Source organism: Mesoplodon densirostris, chromosome 9, assembly GCF_025265405.1.
Source record: "Mesoplodon densirostris isolate mMesDen1 chromosome 9, mMesDen1 primary haplotype, whole genome shotgun sequence".
NCBI lineage: Eukaryota > Metazoa > Chordata > Mammalia > Artiodactyla > Ziphiidae > Mesoplodon > Mesoplodon densirostris.
The window spans coordinates 40139114-40155092 of record NC_082669.1 but is presented as its reverse complement, the minus strand read 5'-3'; positions in this window follow the sequence as shown (position 1 = coordinate 40155092).

Genomic DNA, 15979 nt, shown 5'->3' with positions numbered 1-15979 from the left:
AACACCCAGCTTCACTCAACGACCAGCAAGCTACAGTGCTGGACACCCTATTCCAAACAACTAGCAAGACAGGAACACAATGCCACCCATTAGCAGAGAGGCTGCCTAAAATCATAATAAGTCCACAGACAACCCCAAACACACCACCAGACATGGACCTGCCTACCAGGAAGACAAGATCCAGCCTCAACCACCAGAACACAGGCATTAGTCCCCTCCACCAGGAAGCCTACACAACCCACTGAACCAACTTTAGCCACTGGGGACAGACACCAAAAACAACGGGACCTACAAAACTGCAGCGTGCAAAAAGGAGACCCCAAACACAGTAAGATAAGCAAAATGAGAAGACAGAGAAACACACAGCAGATGAAGGAGCAAGATAAAAACCCACCAGACCTAACAAATGAAGAGGAAATAGGCAGTCTACTTGAAAAAGAATTCACAATGATAGTAAAGATGATCCAAAATCTTGGAAATAGAATAGAGAAAATGCAAGAAACATTCAACAAGGACCTAGAAGAACTAAAGATGAAACAAGCAATGATGAACAACACAATAAATGAAATTAAAAATACTTTAGAAGTGATCAATAGCAGAATAACTGAGGCAGAAGAGCGGATAAGTGACCTGGAAGATAAAATAGTGGAAATAACTACTGCAGAGCAGGATAAAGAAAAAAGAATGAAAAGAACTGAGGACAGTCTCAGAGACCTCTGGGACAACAGTAAACACACCAACATTCGAATTATAGGGGTTCCAGAAGAAGAAGAGACAAAGAAAGGGACTGAGAAAATATTTGAAGAGATTATAGTTGAAAACTTCCCTAATATGGGAAAGGAAATAGTTAATCAAGTCCAGGAAGCACAGAGAGTCCCATACAGGATAAACCCAAGGAGAAACATGCCAAGACACATATTAATCAAATTGTCAAAAATTAAATACAAAGAAAACATATTAAAAGCAGCAAGGGAAAAACAACAAATAACACACAAGGGAATCCCCATTAGGATAACAGCTGATCTCTCAGCACAAACTCTACAAGCCAGAAGGGAGTGGCAGGACATAATTAAAGTGATGAAGGAGAAAAACCTACAACCAAGATTACTCTACCCAGCAAGGATCTCATTCAGATTTGATGGAGAAATTAAAACGTTTACAGACAAGCAAAAGCTGAGAGAGTTCAGCACCACCAAACCAGCTTTACAACAAATGCTAAAGGAACTTCTCTAAGCAAGAAACACAACAGAAGGAAAAGACCTACAATAATGAACCCAAAACAATTAAGAAAATGGGAATAGGAACATACATATCAATAATTACCTTAAATGTAAATAGACTAAATGCTCCCACCAAAAGACACAGACTGGCTGGATACAAAAACAAGACCCATATATATGCTGTCTACAAGAGACACACTTCACACCTAGAGACACATACAGACTGAAAGTGAGGGGATGGAAAAAGATATTCCATGCAAATGGAAACCAAAAGAAAATTGAAGTAGAAATTCTCATATCAGACAAAATAGACTTTAAAATAAAGACTATTACAAGAGACAAAGAAGGACATTACATAATGATCAACAGATCGATCCAAGAAGAAGATATAACAATTGTAAATATTTATGCACCCAACATAGGAGCACCTCAATACATAAGGCAAATACTAACAGCCATAAAAGGAGAAATCGACAGTAACACATGCACAGTAGGGGACTTTAACACCCCACTTTCACCAATGGACAGATCATTCAAAATGAAAATAAATAAGGAAACACAAGCTTTAAATGATACATTAAACAAGATGGACTTAATTGATATTTATAGGACATTCCATCCAAAAACAACAGAATACACATTTTTCTCAAGTGCTCATGGAACATTCTCCAGCATAGATCATATCTTGGGTCACAAATCAAGCCTTGGTAAATTTAACAAAACTGAAATAGTATCAAGTATCCTTCTGGACCACAACGCTATGAGGCTACCTAACAATTACAGGAAAAAAGCTGTAAAAAATACAAACACATGGATGCTAAACAATACACTACTTAATAACGAAGTGATCACTGAAGAAATCAAAGAGGAAATCAAAGAATACCTAGAAACAAATGACAATGGAGACACGACGACCCAAAACCTATGGGATGCAGCAAAAGCAGTTCTAAGAGGGAAGTTTATAGCAATACAATCCTACCTTAAGAAACAGGAAACATCTCGAATAAACAACCTAAACTTGCACCTAAAGCAATGAGAGAAAGGAGAACAAAAAAAAACCCCAAAGTTAGCAGAAGGAAAGAAATCATAAAGATCAGATCAGAAATAAATGAAAAAGAAATGAAGGAAATGATAGCAAAGATCAATAAAAATAAAATCTGGTTCTTTGAGAAGATAAACAAAATTGATAAGCCATTAGCCAGACTCATCAAGAAAAAAAGGGAGAAGACTCAAATCAATAGAATTAGAAATGAAAAAGGAGAAGTAACAACGACACTGCAGAAACAAAAAAGATCATGAGAGATTACTACAAGCAACTCTATGCCAATAAAATGGACAACCTGGGAGAAATGGACAAATTCTTAGAAATGCACAACCTGCCAAGACTGAATCAGGAAGAAATAGAAAATATGAACAGACCAATCACAAGCACAGAAATTGAAACTGTGATTAAAAATCTTCCAACAGAGGCTTCCCTGGTGGCGCAGTGGTTGAGAGTCCACCTGCCAAAGCAGGGGACACGAGTTCGAACACTAGTCCGGGAAGATCCCACATGCTGCGGAGCGGCTAGGCCTGTGAGCCATGGCCGCTGAGCCTGTGCGTCCGGAGACTGTACTCCACAACGGGATAGGCCACAACAGTGAAAGGCCCATGTACTGCAAAAAAAAAAAATCTTCCAACAAACAAAAGCCCAGGACCAGATGGCTTCACAGGCGAATTCTATCAAACATTAGAGAAGAGCTAACACCTATCCTTCTCAAACTCTTCCAAACTATAGCAGAGGGAGGGACACTCCCAAACTCACGCTACGAGGCCACCATCACCCTGATACCAAAACCAGACAAGGATGTCACAAAGAAAGAAAACTATAGGCCAATATCACTGATGAACATAGATGCAAAAATCCTCAACAAAATAATAGCAAACAGAATCCAACAGCACGTTAAGAGGATCATATACCATGATCAAGTGGAGTTTATTCCAGGAATGCAAGGATTCTTCAATATATGCAAATCAAACAATGTGATACACCATATTAACAAATTGAAGGAGAAAAACCAGATGGTCATCTCAATAGATGCAGAGAAAGCTTTCGACAAAATTCAACACGCATTTATGATAAAAACCCTCCAGAAAATAGGCATAGAGGGAACATTCCTCAACATAATAAAGGCCATATATGACAAACCCACAGCCAGCATCGTCCTCAATGGTGAAAAACTGAAAGCATTTCTACTAAGATCAGGAATAAGATAAGGTTGCCCACTCTCAACACTCTTATTCAACATAGTTTTCAAAGTCTTAGCCACAGCAATCAGAGAAGAAAAGGAAATAAAAGGAATCCAAATCAGAAAAGAAGAAGTAAAGCTGTCACTGTTTGCAGATGACATGATAGTATACATAGAGAAACCTAAAGATGCTACCAGAAAACTACTAGAGCTAATCAATGAATTTGGTAAAGTAGCAGGATACAAAATTAATGCACAGAAATCTCTGGCATTCCTATACACTAATGATGAAAAATCTGAAAGTGAAATCAAGAAGACACTCCCATTTACCATTGCAACAAAAATAATAGAATATCTAGGCATAAACCTACCTAAGAAGACAAAAAAGCTATATGCAGAAAATTATAAGACACTGATGAAAGAAATTAAAGATGATACAAATAGATGGAGAGATATACCATGTTCTTGGATTGGAAGAATCAACATTGTGAAAATGACTCTACTACCCAAAGCAATCTACAGATTCGATGCAATCCCTATCAAACTACCACTGGCATTTTTCATAGAACTAGAACAAAAAATTTCACAATTTGTATGGAAACACAAAAGACCCCGAATAGCCAAAGCAATCTTGAGAACGAAAAATGGAGCTGGAGGAATCAGGCTCCCTGACTTCAGACTATACTACAAAGCTACAATAATCAAGACAATATGGTACTGGCACACAAACAGAAAGATAGATCAATGGAACAGGATAGAAAGCCCAGAGATAAACCCACACACATATGGTCACCTTATCTTTGATAAAGGAGGCAGTAATGTACAGTGGAGAAAGAACAGCCTCTTAAATAAGTGGTGCTGGGAAAACCGGACAGGTACATGTATAAGTATGAGATTAGAACACTCCCTAACACCATACACAAAAATAAGCTCATAATGGATTAAAGACCTAAATGTAAGGCCAGAAACTATCAAACTCTTAGGGGAAAACATAGGCAGAACACTCTATGACATAAATCACAGCAAGATCCTTTTGGACCCACCTCCTAGAGAAATGGAAATAAAAACAAAGATAAATAAATGGGACCTAATAAAACTTCAAAGCTTTTGCACAGCAAACAAAACCATAAACAAGACCAAAAGACAAACCTCAGAATGCGAGAAAATATTTGCAAATGAAGCAACTGACAAAGGATTAATCTCCAAAATTTACAAGCAGCTCATGCAGCTCAATAACAAAGAAACAAACAACCCAATCCAAACATGGGCTGAAGACCTAAATGGACATTTCTCCAAATAAGATATACAGAGTGCCAACAAACACATGAAAGAATGCTCAACATCATTAATCATTAGAGAAATGCAAATCAAACTACAGTGAGATATCATCTCACACTGGTCAGAATGGCCATCATCAAAAAATCTAGAAACAGTAAATGCTGGAGAGGGTGTGGAGAAAAGGGAACACTCTTGCACTGCTGGTGGGAATGTGAATTGGTACAGCCACTATGGAGAACAGTATGGAGGTTCCTTAAAAAACTACAAATAGAACTACCATACGACCCAGCAATTCCACTACTGGGCATATACCCTGAGGAAACCATAATTCAGAAAGAGACATGTACCAAAATGTTCATTGCAGCTCTATTTACAATAGCCAGGAGATGGAAACAACCTAAGTGTCCATCACCGAATGAATGGATATAGAAGATGTGGCACATATATACAATGGAATATTACTCAGCCATAAAAAGAAATGAAATTGAGTTATTTGTAGTGAGGTGGATGGACCTAGAGTCTGTCATACAGAGTGAAGTAAGTCAGAAAGGGAAAGACAAATAGCGTATGCTAACACATATATATGGAATCTAAGAAAAAAAAAAAAAGGTCATGAAGAACCTAGGGGTAAGACAGGAATAAAGACACAGACCTACTAGAGAATGGACTTGAGGATATGGGGAGGGGGAAGGGTAAGCTGTTGCAAAGTGAGAGAGTGGCATGGACTTATATACACTACCAAACCTAAAATAGACAGCTAGTGGGAAGCAGCCACATAGCACAGGGAGATCAACTCAGTGCTTTGTGACCACCTAGAGGGGTGGGATAGGGAGGTTGGGAGGGAGGGAGACGTAAGAGGGAAGAGATATGGGAACATATGTATATGTATAACTGATTCACTGTTATAAAGCAGAAACTTACACACCATTGTAAAGCAATTATACTCCAATAAAGATTTAAAAAAAAATACAGTGGACCACCAGAAGTTATAAAGAGCCACTTTAGTTCCCCGAAGGCACTGGGTACCAACATAGATTTATAACTATGAACAAACATAATAGAATGTCTTCTGTCTACACAGAAAAAAAAATTCTTTAACTATGGTAACACAGCCTAGCTACCCACTAGAAATGGGTAACTAGGAGAATATACAAATAACAGAATTAATATGTAATGAGCTCTCTTATTATATGGGAATCATGGAAGAAAAGTAGAAAGGTCCTTGTTTTTCTCTTGGAGGCTTAATGAATGAATTCAAACACATTTACAGTCTGTAGAATTCTGATCTCACAGATTCATAAAGTTAATTCGCCTACTGCCATTTTTCAAAGTTTAACAGTGTGAAGATCTTCCAGTAGCATAGCAAAGGCTAAAGAACAAGTATTTTCTCAAAGTTTGAGTACAGTACTTGCGGGAAAAGAAGACTCCCTTCTGCTGAAGCATTCTTAGGGCTTAAAATAAAACCTACCCTTCATACCATGACAATTTACAATGAAATCACCAATATGGAAGAAATGGGATTAACAATTCAATCAATAAGGGGACAGCTAGGAGAAATCTATTTTAAAAAAAATACAATATTCTTTGAATGGCTGTACAGACTGCTCAGGAAACCTTGCAAGATGTCACAAAAGATAAAAGTACTAATGTTAAAGCTGATTCCAGGATAACTATACAAGATGCAGACATCATGGCCACTTCTCTGAACAGAGACTGGTGAAACAGGAAATTCCAGCAGCTTTCAGTAAAAGACAGTCAATATTTAACTTTGTAAATGCATAAATACCACATTTGATAAACACTCATTAAAGTAGAGCATTCTAGTCAAACAAAAATAATACGAGAATGAAGTTTAACCTAATGTACAATAGTACTGAGAGGGGGCATAGGGCTGTAAGGAGCAAATATGAGTGGAAATCTCAGTTCTCTTACTTCTTCACCTAAATAAAATCTTTCATTTCTATTTAAACTTTCAGAATTTCAGCCACCACAATACCTTATTTCTCCATATCTGCAATGGACTCTCTTAAATGTTAATTAAGAAACACAACTGAGTCTGTTTCTACTGACTGCATCACAACTGTATTGTACAATATGTATGATGTATAGCTTAATATGTTCTATGTACAATGAGTTCTCAAATATTTCCAAGAAAAAAATAAAGAACCTATGCTCAGTGGGTATGTAGCCAAGGAATTTTCACCATAACTGCTACTGTACTTTAGAATTACATATATATAAATATATATATAAACTTTTCTACCAATTCAAAATTTAAAAGATTAATTTTTAAAGGTATGTCATGCTTTCCCTTTAAAAAGAGATTATGTATTTCAGTCAATTTTTCTTAGTTTAATAAGAAAAGTCATTCTTATCTATTTCTGACTCAATTTTAACAATTACTTGGGTTTTTTGTTTAGTTTTTTTTTTTTTTCATTTAGAGAATGCTTTTAAAAACTACTAGTTGGGAATTACGTAAACAATATTTACTATCATTTCATTTCAATCCCCTCTGTGTGGTTATGTAAGGAAGTTTTCTATTTATTTTGTGCAAATACATTATATATATTTTATTTAAAATATTTTGTTTTTAACAAAATTACATTTAGCTGAATTACAGATAAAGATAAAAACTTAAAAGGGCTTGGCAGATAATTCAATTATAATGTTCATCTTATGGAAATAAGGAATTTTAAATAAAGCAAGACAGAAAAAAATGTCCAAACCAAATCAAATGTGATACCTCATTTGTGCATCATGTTCACATGAATAATGTGGAAGAAGAAATTTAAACACTGTATATAAATTTTAATGCTTAGTTCATTCTTAGCTTCATTTTTAAGGATAATTAGGTTTTAATTTGAAAAATTCTTCTTTTAAAATGCATTGTCTGCTGATGCTATTACCAACAACTCTGGACTAAAATATTCCTGGAGCCATCCCACCTCCTGACAGCCCATCCTACACCCTCCCTGCCTAAATCATCCAACTAATTCACATCTTTAAATTGTAATATTTAATCCCGAAGTCAAAGTTTTAAAAAGAATGGCCAACTAGGAAAAAAATTCAAAACTCCTTGGAATAGGGAATGTGAAAACATGGTAAGAGCTGCTAGGCACGGATGAAGGGGTTTTTTGTTTTTTATCCAGAATAGAAAATCATTAAACACTCCAAGAAGAGTCAGAGACAGCCTTGACTTTCTGTGCTGTTTTTCAAAGCTTTACTACATCTCCAAGGAAGGGAGCAGTTGCCTTTAACATTTATTTGGTGGCGATTTACTTGGAGCAAAAACTGAGGGCACCTACTGAGCAGAATAAACTAAAAGTGCCACATTCTCTTAGATTCATCTCCCGGATTTCAAATTCCCACTTCGTCCTTCTGCTTTTCAAACTTGTATCAGTAAGAAGCACCTGGGGTAGGAGTTGACTTCACTACAAACTAGAGGGGCTTATGAGCAAACAACCTAAATAAAACAAGATGAGTTCTCTGTTTACCAGGCTTCTTAAACTGCTCTGACCAATTCTTTTCTCCAAAATGTACCTGCAATTTTAAGTAAACTCAAACCAATTATTTCTGTGTGCTTTCTGACTCATAAAATAAATCAAATTCCTAATCTAGATCATCATTCTCTTTGCTGTGCTTTTTTCTGAAGATGAGAATCTTTACATTCTGTTTTCAAAGGTATAAATTTCATAAATGTGGGTAACTTTGTCATGGAACCATTTAGGGAGGAAAAATCCAATGAAGGATGTTCTACTGCACCTGGACTCCAAAACAGACATAGTTTTTATGAATTCCATCAGAGTATCAGCATTATGTGCTAGAATCTGACAACTTGATTTTGAATTCCAACTCTAATGCAGGAAAGATCCCAGAAGAGCAAATCTCTTTACCTCTGTACCTCATTCATACATCTCTTTACCTCATTCATACATAATACTTGGCTCATCATGTGGTAAGGGTGAAATGTAATATAATGTGTATAACTTTCATAGCATATAATAGTATTCAACCATGCTTTTGGCTGCAAGTACCAGAATTCCTGAGTAACAGCATGTTGAACTCATACACCAAGTTGCTGAAGGTGGGCAGTTGCACACATGGGCTCAATGACTCAACACTATGGGGGTCACATCTCAGACTCATAGCCTTTTTCTTATGTTTGTAAACTCATGGTTACAAGATGACTTCCTTAGTTCTGATCATCACGTTAATGTTCTCTAGCCAGCCCCATCCCCAGGTTTCATTAACTGGAAATATGCAATCCCTATCAAATTACCAATGGCACTTTTCACAGAATTAGAACAAAAAATTTTACAGTTTGTATGGAAACACCAAAGACCCCCAAATAGCCAAAGCAATCTTGAGAATGAAAAACGCACCTGGAGGAATCAGGCTCCCTGACTTCAGACTATACTACAAAGCTACACTCATCAGAACAGTATGGTACTGGCACAAAAACAGAGATATAGATCAATGGAACAGGATAGAAAGCCCAGAGATAAACCCACACACCTACGGTCACCTAATCTATGACAAAGGAGGCAAGAATATACAATGGAGAAAAGACAGTCTCTTCAATAAGTGGTGCTGGGAAAACTGGACAGCTACACCTAAAAGAATGAAATTAGAACACTCCCTAACACCACACACAAAAATAAACTCAAAATAGATTAAAGACCTAAATGTAAGGCCGGACACTATAAAACTCTTAGAGGAAAACATAGGCAGAATACTCTTTGACATAAATCACAGCAAGATCTTTTTTGATCCACCTCCTAGAGTAATGAAAATAAAAACAAAAATAAACAAATGGCATCTAATTAAACTTAAAGCTTTTGCACAGCAAAGGAAACCATAAACAAAACAAAAAGACAAACCTCAGAATGGGAGAAAATATTTGCAAACAAAGCAACCAACAGGGATTAATCTCTGAAATATACAATCAGCTCATGCAGCTCAATATCAAAAATAACTGGAAATAGATCACATGCTTAACTTCAAGAGAAGTGCCCAAGGGAGAAGGGGTGGAAGTGGGTGTTAGAAAAAATAATTGACAGTATCTACCATATTATTTCCTTTGAAGAATTGTAAAAAGTATGTTAGTAATGTTAATACATCCCCTAAAACAAAATATTTTGTTTTTACTCTACATCGTGTACATTTATTTTTGTCCTGAGCTTATTTACTTTATCAACTCCCATAACCCTCCCTCACTCTGATCTCAACAGCACATGATAGCATGTGTTTTTTCAAAAAAGCGGATTAATTTGCCTTCTGTAAACTTGGCACAGTCATCAGAACAACAGAGGGGACCTGTTCCAAGATGACCCTAAGGAAGAAAAAAATCAAATATATCCAATTATTTTATTTAAGCAATTTCCTAAAATTCTATTTTTTAATAACTTAATTATCAAATGAAGCAATTTAAATACAGTGTTTCTCAATGCTTTGTGACGACCTAGAGGGTTGGGATAGGGAGGGGGGGAGGGAGGCTCAAGAGGGAGGGGATATGGCGATTCATATATATAGCTGATTCACTTCATTGTACAGCAGAAACTAACACAATATTGTAAAGCAATTATAATCCAATAAAGATGTGAAAAACAATAATAAATAAATACAGTGTTTCCTTTAAATAACTACTCCGTAATTAGTTGAGTGAGGTAAGATGTCCTGCCTGAGGCTGTAAAACCTGACTCTATGCCTTGCACATTGCTTCTGCTAGCTCACACATGCTTAATCTTTATTGCCATCTTCTGGAGGATTTGCTTTTATATGCAAATAGGTAATACTGGGCCAATACAGTTCCTCTGGAACTGGGATCTGGAAACACAGGCCCTTTTTGGTGTCTCAAATTAAAATATAGGTCAAATGCCATAACCACAGAGCACCTTAGCCTGGGCCATGGAGGCAGTCACCTCAGAGTGCCACTTGCCCAGAAAAACTAGTGCCCATTTACAAGCAAAAGCTTGTATTTCCACTATTAGAGTTCCATCTTAATAGTATAAAACTGAACCATGGCAAAAAACAGGTACTACTGGAAATGGTGATCTTTTTACTGATATCAATCAACTCCACTTTAGTGTAAATGAGTTTGGAGTGCTTTCCTATTATGACAGATCATGAATGGGGGCAGGGGTGAAGAATACAATACATGAAAAACATGAATATCATATCTCTGAACATCACCTAGCACAGCCCTGCTGCCCAAGAGGTAGACAAAGAAGACATAGTTTGAATCTGGAACTGCTTAGAGGAGGGAAAGACCAAGCTGTGAAAACAAACAGAATGATAATCATCCAAGGGACTATGGCACCACAGTTTGTAAGCAGTTCGCATCTGGGAGTCTGACCTCAATTCATTGATCATCCATAATACAAGCTGAGCAGTCATGGGAAATCCAGTGATGGCAGTGGTCAAACTTCTGGTAGAGAGGCTGACAGGTAAAACTAGAGAAGTCCATCAGCATAGAGTAGCACCTCAGCCACCTAGCCAGGGCTCAAGGGTAAATACCAGTCTCTGAGTCCATGGCTATGAAAAGTAGAACAAATGCTCAGCCCTAGAGTTATTAGGGTTTTGAAAGTATATTATGACAGGAAACAGACTTAGGACAGTGCAGTTCAACCTTCTTGCTTCTCGGTTTACAAAAATGGACACAGCCGCTCACAGAATTGGCTCTGGGCACTCAGCACTTCTGTAACACTCCATCTCCACATACCAGATGGGACAATCCAATGGAGAGAAGAGACCAGAGACTGGTTCTCTGAATGGCACACAAGGGCAGAGACAGAGGGAAGAAAGTAAGAAACTTGAAGCTCAAACTCAGGTCAGCAAGGGACCTAGGGTTGTGGCTGAGCTCTGAGTACAAGGCAGATGGCTCTCGTTATGCAAGGAGAAGGCCCAATAATTTAAAGGACATACTCGTATTGTTCAAGCATTCACTCATGAAAAAATATTTACTGAATCTGCACTACATGAGGAGCATAGTGTTCAGCACTACAGATACACCATGAACAAAATAGGTCTCTTCTGTAAACTATTACTGACATTAAGTAACAAATTCAAATCTTTTCTTACATATTGCAGTAAGTACTATACGGGAAAAGAACAGAAGCCTTGTCCTAAGAAAGCACAATAGGGCCAGGTGGCCAACAACTTTGGGTTAAGAGACCAAAAATTATCTTTCTAAGGAAGGTGTATTCCAAGAACATGCAACAGAAAAACGTAAGAAATTATTTTTTAATATTTTAAATAAATTTAAACTTTAATATTATATATCATATATGTGATAGTATAGATGTATCAATAGTAATATATAATAAGATATACAGATACGTTATTCTAGAGGGATTACTGTCCAATGACAAATGGCAAACAACTAAAATCAACTTTCAAAAGACTGGTTTTGCTATGAAATAAAACACACTACCGCTGGATTCTTAATGACCTTTCCTCTCATGCAAGAGAAGAGGTAACCTTTCATAAGAGACCCAGAAGATAAAGAGGGAAAAGAAAATCCCATATACGACTTATATATAGGTGTATCTACTTCTAAAATATCAATATTTAATCTTGGTTACTATTTATGCAATCTGAATATAACAGCTAAAATCTGGGCAAATAGGCAGACTCAAATAGGCACCTATGTTCAAGATCAGAGGCTTCCAAGTTGATAGAAGAATTCTGAGCACTAGTGGATGCACCTAGCTCTGGTAAAAATATCAGAGTAATTTCACATAGTATTTACAGAATAAAGCAGACAAACTTATTTGGGTATAATGTACAATCAAATTCACAATGCTGTCAATTCCCAAAGGAGGGTAAGAATTCTAAACTCTAAATGACTTAACTGGAGGATAATGGGCCTACAAATTTTGCTTTTATATACAAAAGTTTGTGAGCATATAGAAGGAAATATGAAGGGGTCCTCCTGGGGTGCAGATTATATGGTGTGTTAAATGTGTGAAAATTTCACCAGGTATACACTTATGAGTTGTACAAACTTTTCTGTTTGTAAATAATAATGTCAATGTCAATTAAAAGTGGTTTGTTTGGGTTTTTTAGTCTGACAGGGAAAAAAATCAAGTCCAGGAAAATACAGACATCTTTTATGGGACACACTAGAACAAAGTCTTAAAAGGAAAATTTAGAGCAGCTTTTACAAAATTGTGAATCAGTTAGTAAGCCGTCGCCAAGCATGTTACTTATTTTAAATAATGGGAGAATATTCAAGAGGTACACAAAAGCTAATGAAATGAGAGGTCATTGTATTTACCTAAAATAAAATTTCACCTTAACTGCAGATTTTAAAAATCAATGTCATCCTTTAATCTGTGTTCTTATCATAGCTTTATCTTCACATATGGTCTTCATTTACACACACCTGTAAAGTTTTATATTTGCTCTTTTGCAATTTGAATCATTGATGCCTAAGGCATGTGCTCATAAAACTATAAACACTACACTTGCATCTTTCATCTATCAAGTAAAAAATAAAAGGAACAGGATGCTTAGTCTATAAGAACAATGGAGGAAAATCTGAAGTTGTATTTACTCAATAGTTATGAAACAATCTAAGTTAAATTAAAAAGTATTTCTCTTTCTCGAGACTCATTTTGCTATTCTTTTCTCTACTTTTGTATTTTGCAGATATTTTGAGACATGAAACAACTTCTTCCAAATGTTCATCCTAATTCTTTTGGGTATTTCCCATTTACTAATATATTTTTGATACCTTAATCCACTTGAAATTTTGGATTTCTAAATCACAGGTAATTATATAAGGATAAGGTTCTCTTCATTCTATTCTCATAGATTTTTCTTAGATACATACAATTGATGATGATTACTCCCTCTAAATGTATAATAGCGATGAAGCTCTTGAAAAGAATTAGGGTCAAATTTAGCCCCTAAGTAGTATATCATTACTCTTAAAGAACTTTTCAAACAATAACCTAGGACATAAGTTATACAGATTCACAACAGTCATTTACTTGTGAACAAAAGATAAAGGGAAAGAAAGGAGCAGAGTTTAAGTACAATGGAAAATCACAGTTTTCAATATCTGTGATTTTCTTAATGAATGGAGCCTTAAATTCACTGGAGAAAAAAAAAAAATCCCTGAGTATTTGCTCATGCAGCGATTTGTCCCAACAGTTACTTCACATCAGATTATACAATCCTTCATTCACTTTGTGGAACCAATTACTCATGGTCACTCAGTTTCAATTTCTTTCTTATTGGACCCTAACAGAGGCATTCACCAGGCCTATTGTTCTCAAAGGTTAAAATACCCTGTGAGCCATGACATCACTTTAAAAGTATGTCCTGGTCATAGGAACAAACTCAGCAACATGACTCCAGGAAAGGGAGGGGGGAGACCAGAATTTTAATCTGATCTCTGCTACTATCTAGATGAGAAAAACTCAGTTAATTGTTCCGTCTCAAGCCTCTGCCTCACATATAATTTTTTTTAATAAAAGAGCAGTTGTCTAGCGTAGCAGTTCATAAAATGTATTGCAAAGCACTAAGTTGCTTCACAAAAAGTTTGGGCAATACTGAGACCTATATAGCCCTCTTGGAAATTCACAAGGAACATTAACACAGTAAAAGTTCTGAGAATTCCTGAAGTTCTGTTTCATTTTGTTCAACCTATATAGAATATTTTACATTTTTTACAACCTAACATCCCTAAACATCTGTGAAGCCTACACTGAGAAACTCTGCACTGGTGATTTTCAAATTATGTTCTGTAAAATCCTCTCAGGGTTTGCCAGCAACCAGAGTGAGGGGAAGCAAGGTGGTGAAGAGGAAGCAGTCAGCAAGTAGGATATTGGGTCCTCCACTCCACTTCAATCTTTCTACTTTGGGGCCTCAAAATATAATATCACTTTGAGTAAAAGAATCATTACTTTAAAAATTCTTTTGTTTCTAAAATTCTCTGACTTAGAAATAATTTATTTCTAGTCTGAATTGACAAGTTGAGCTTATTATGGGATTACCCAGAAAGGGTCCACAGTATTTTCAAGACAGGTTCTTGTGGTAGATTGAATTATTATTCATGTCATTCCCTCCTCACCCTTGCCATGCTTTCCTAGAGGCCAAGTTCACTTCTCTGTCCCACTGATTTGGGGCTAGGTCATGTGACCTGCTTTGGTTAATGGGATGTGAGGGTCCAATGTACTTGTGTGGTCTACCCCCTTGACCTCTCTTCCCCATAAGAAGAGAATGCCCCAGAAATTAGAAGAGACATGAAGCCCAGCTGATACCAACAAAGCAACAGCCAACCCACAGCCCTCACGCAACATGAACAAGAAATTAATGTTTCTTATTGTAAGTCTCTGAAATTTGGGGATTATTTGTTGACACAGCAGAAGTTGAAACTGTAAATCAAATCTAAGCTGATCTAACTCTAAATCATATGCCTGCAATGCTAGCCTTGAATAGCTTTGGGCTAGAAAATAAAGTTTAAGGTAAGAATTGTTAAATTCACTAATAGTTTTGCAATATATTTGTATAACTTTAAGAAAGTACAATAATGCTATATTTCCTCACTCTATACCCAGTTCCCTTTCCTCACCCTCCAAAGATAAATGCTTTACCCACCATGATTTGTAGGACAATCAATGATTAACAGCATTGCCAATAAAACTCACTGGAAAAAAATGATTTTCCCTTTGTTTATAAAGCCAAATACTGCTTTGGGGTTGGGATTTAATAAGAAAAATTCTAATATGCATTACTCATGGCTATAATTGTTTTCAGACAGCTTAATTACATCAAAATTAAAACTCAGCTATGTTTAATCAAGCTGTAAAAACAAGAGCATTCCCAACCAACACACATGAAAAGCAATCCAGAAAGAGTTTTAAAAAAAGCTTATATTCACTTTCATCCTAAAAATTGAAACCACATCTACTAAAAACAGGTACACAGGGAATGAATAAGCTTTCACTTTTCTCAAGTTCTTTAAATTTACAGCAGAGTTATATATGAAAATAATGTCCAATAGTATATGGAATGACCATGAAATTACTCTACTTAATAGAAAATATGGTTGGAAAAACACTTAAAGAAAAAATTCTACTGGTGAGGTATCAACACATGGTCATGTATAAAGAAACGAAAAATGAAAGGCTTCTGAAAGTAATCTATCCTTATGGAGTTAAACATGTGCACAGAAGGGCCATACAATTAAAAGGAGAATTATATAAGAATGATGAGACAAAACAGAAGCAAGATTTAAAATTC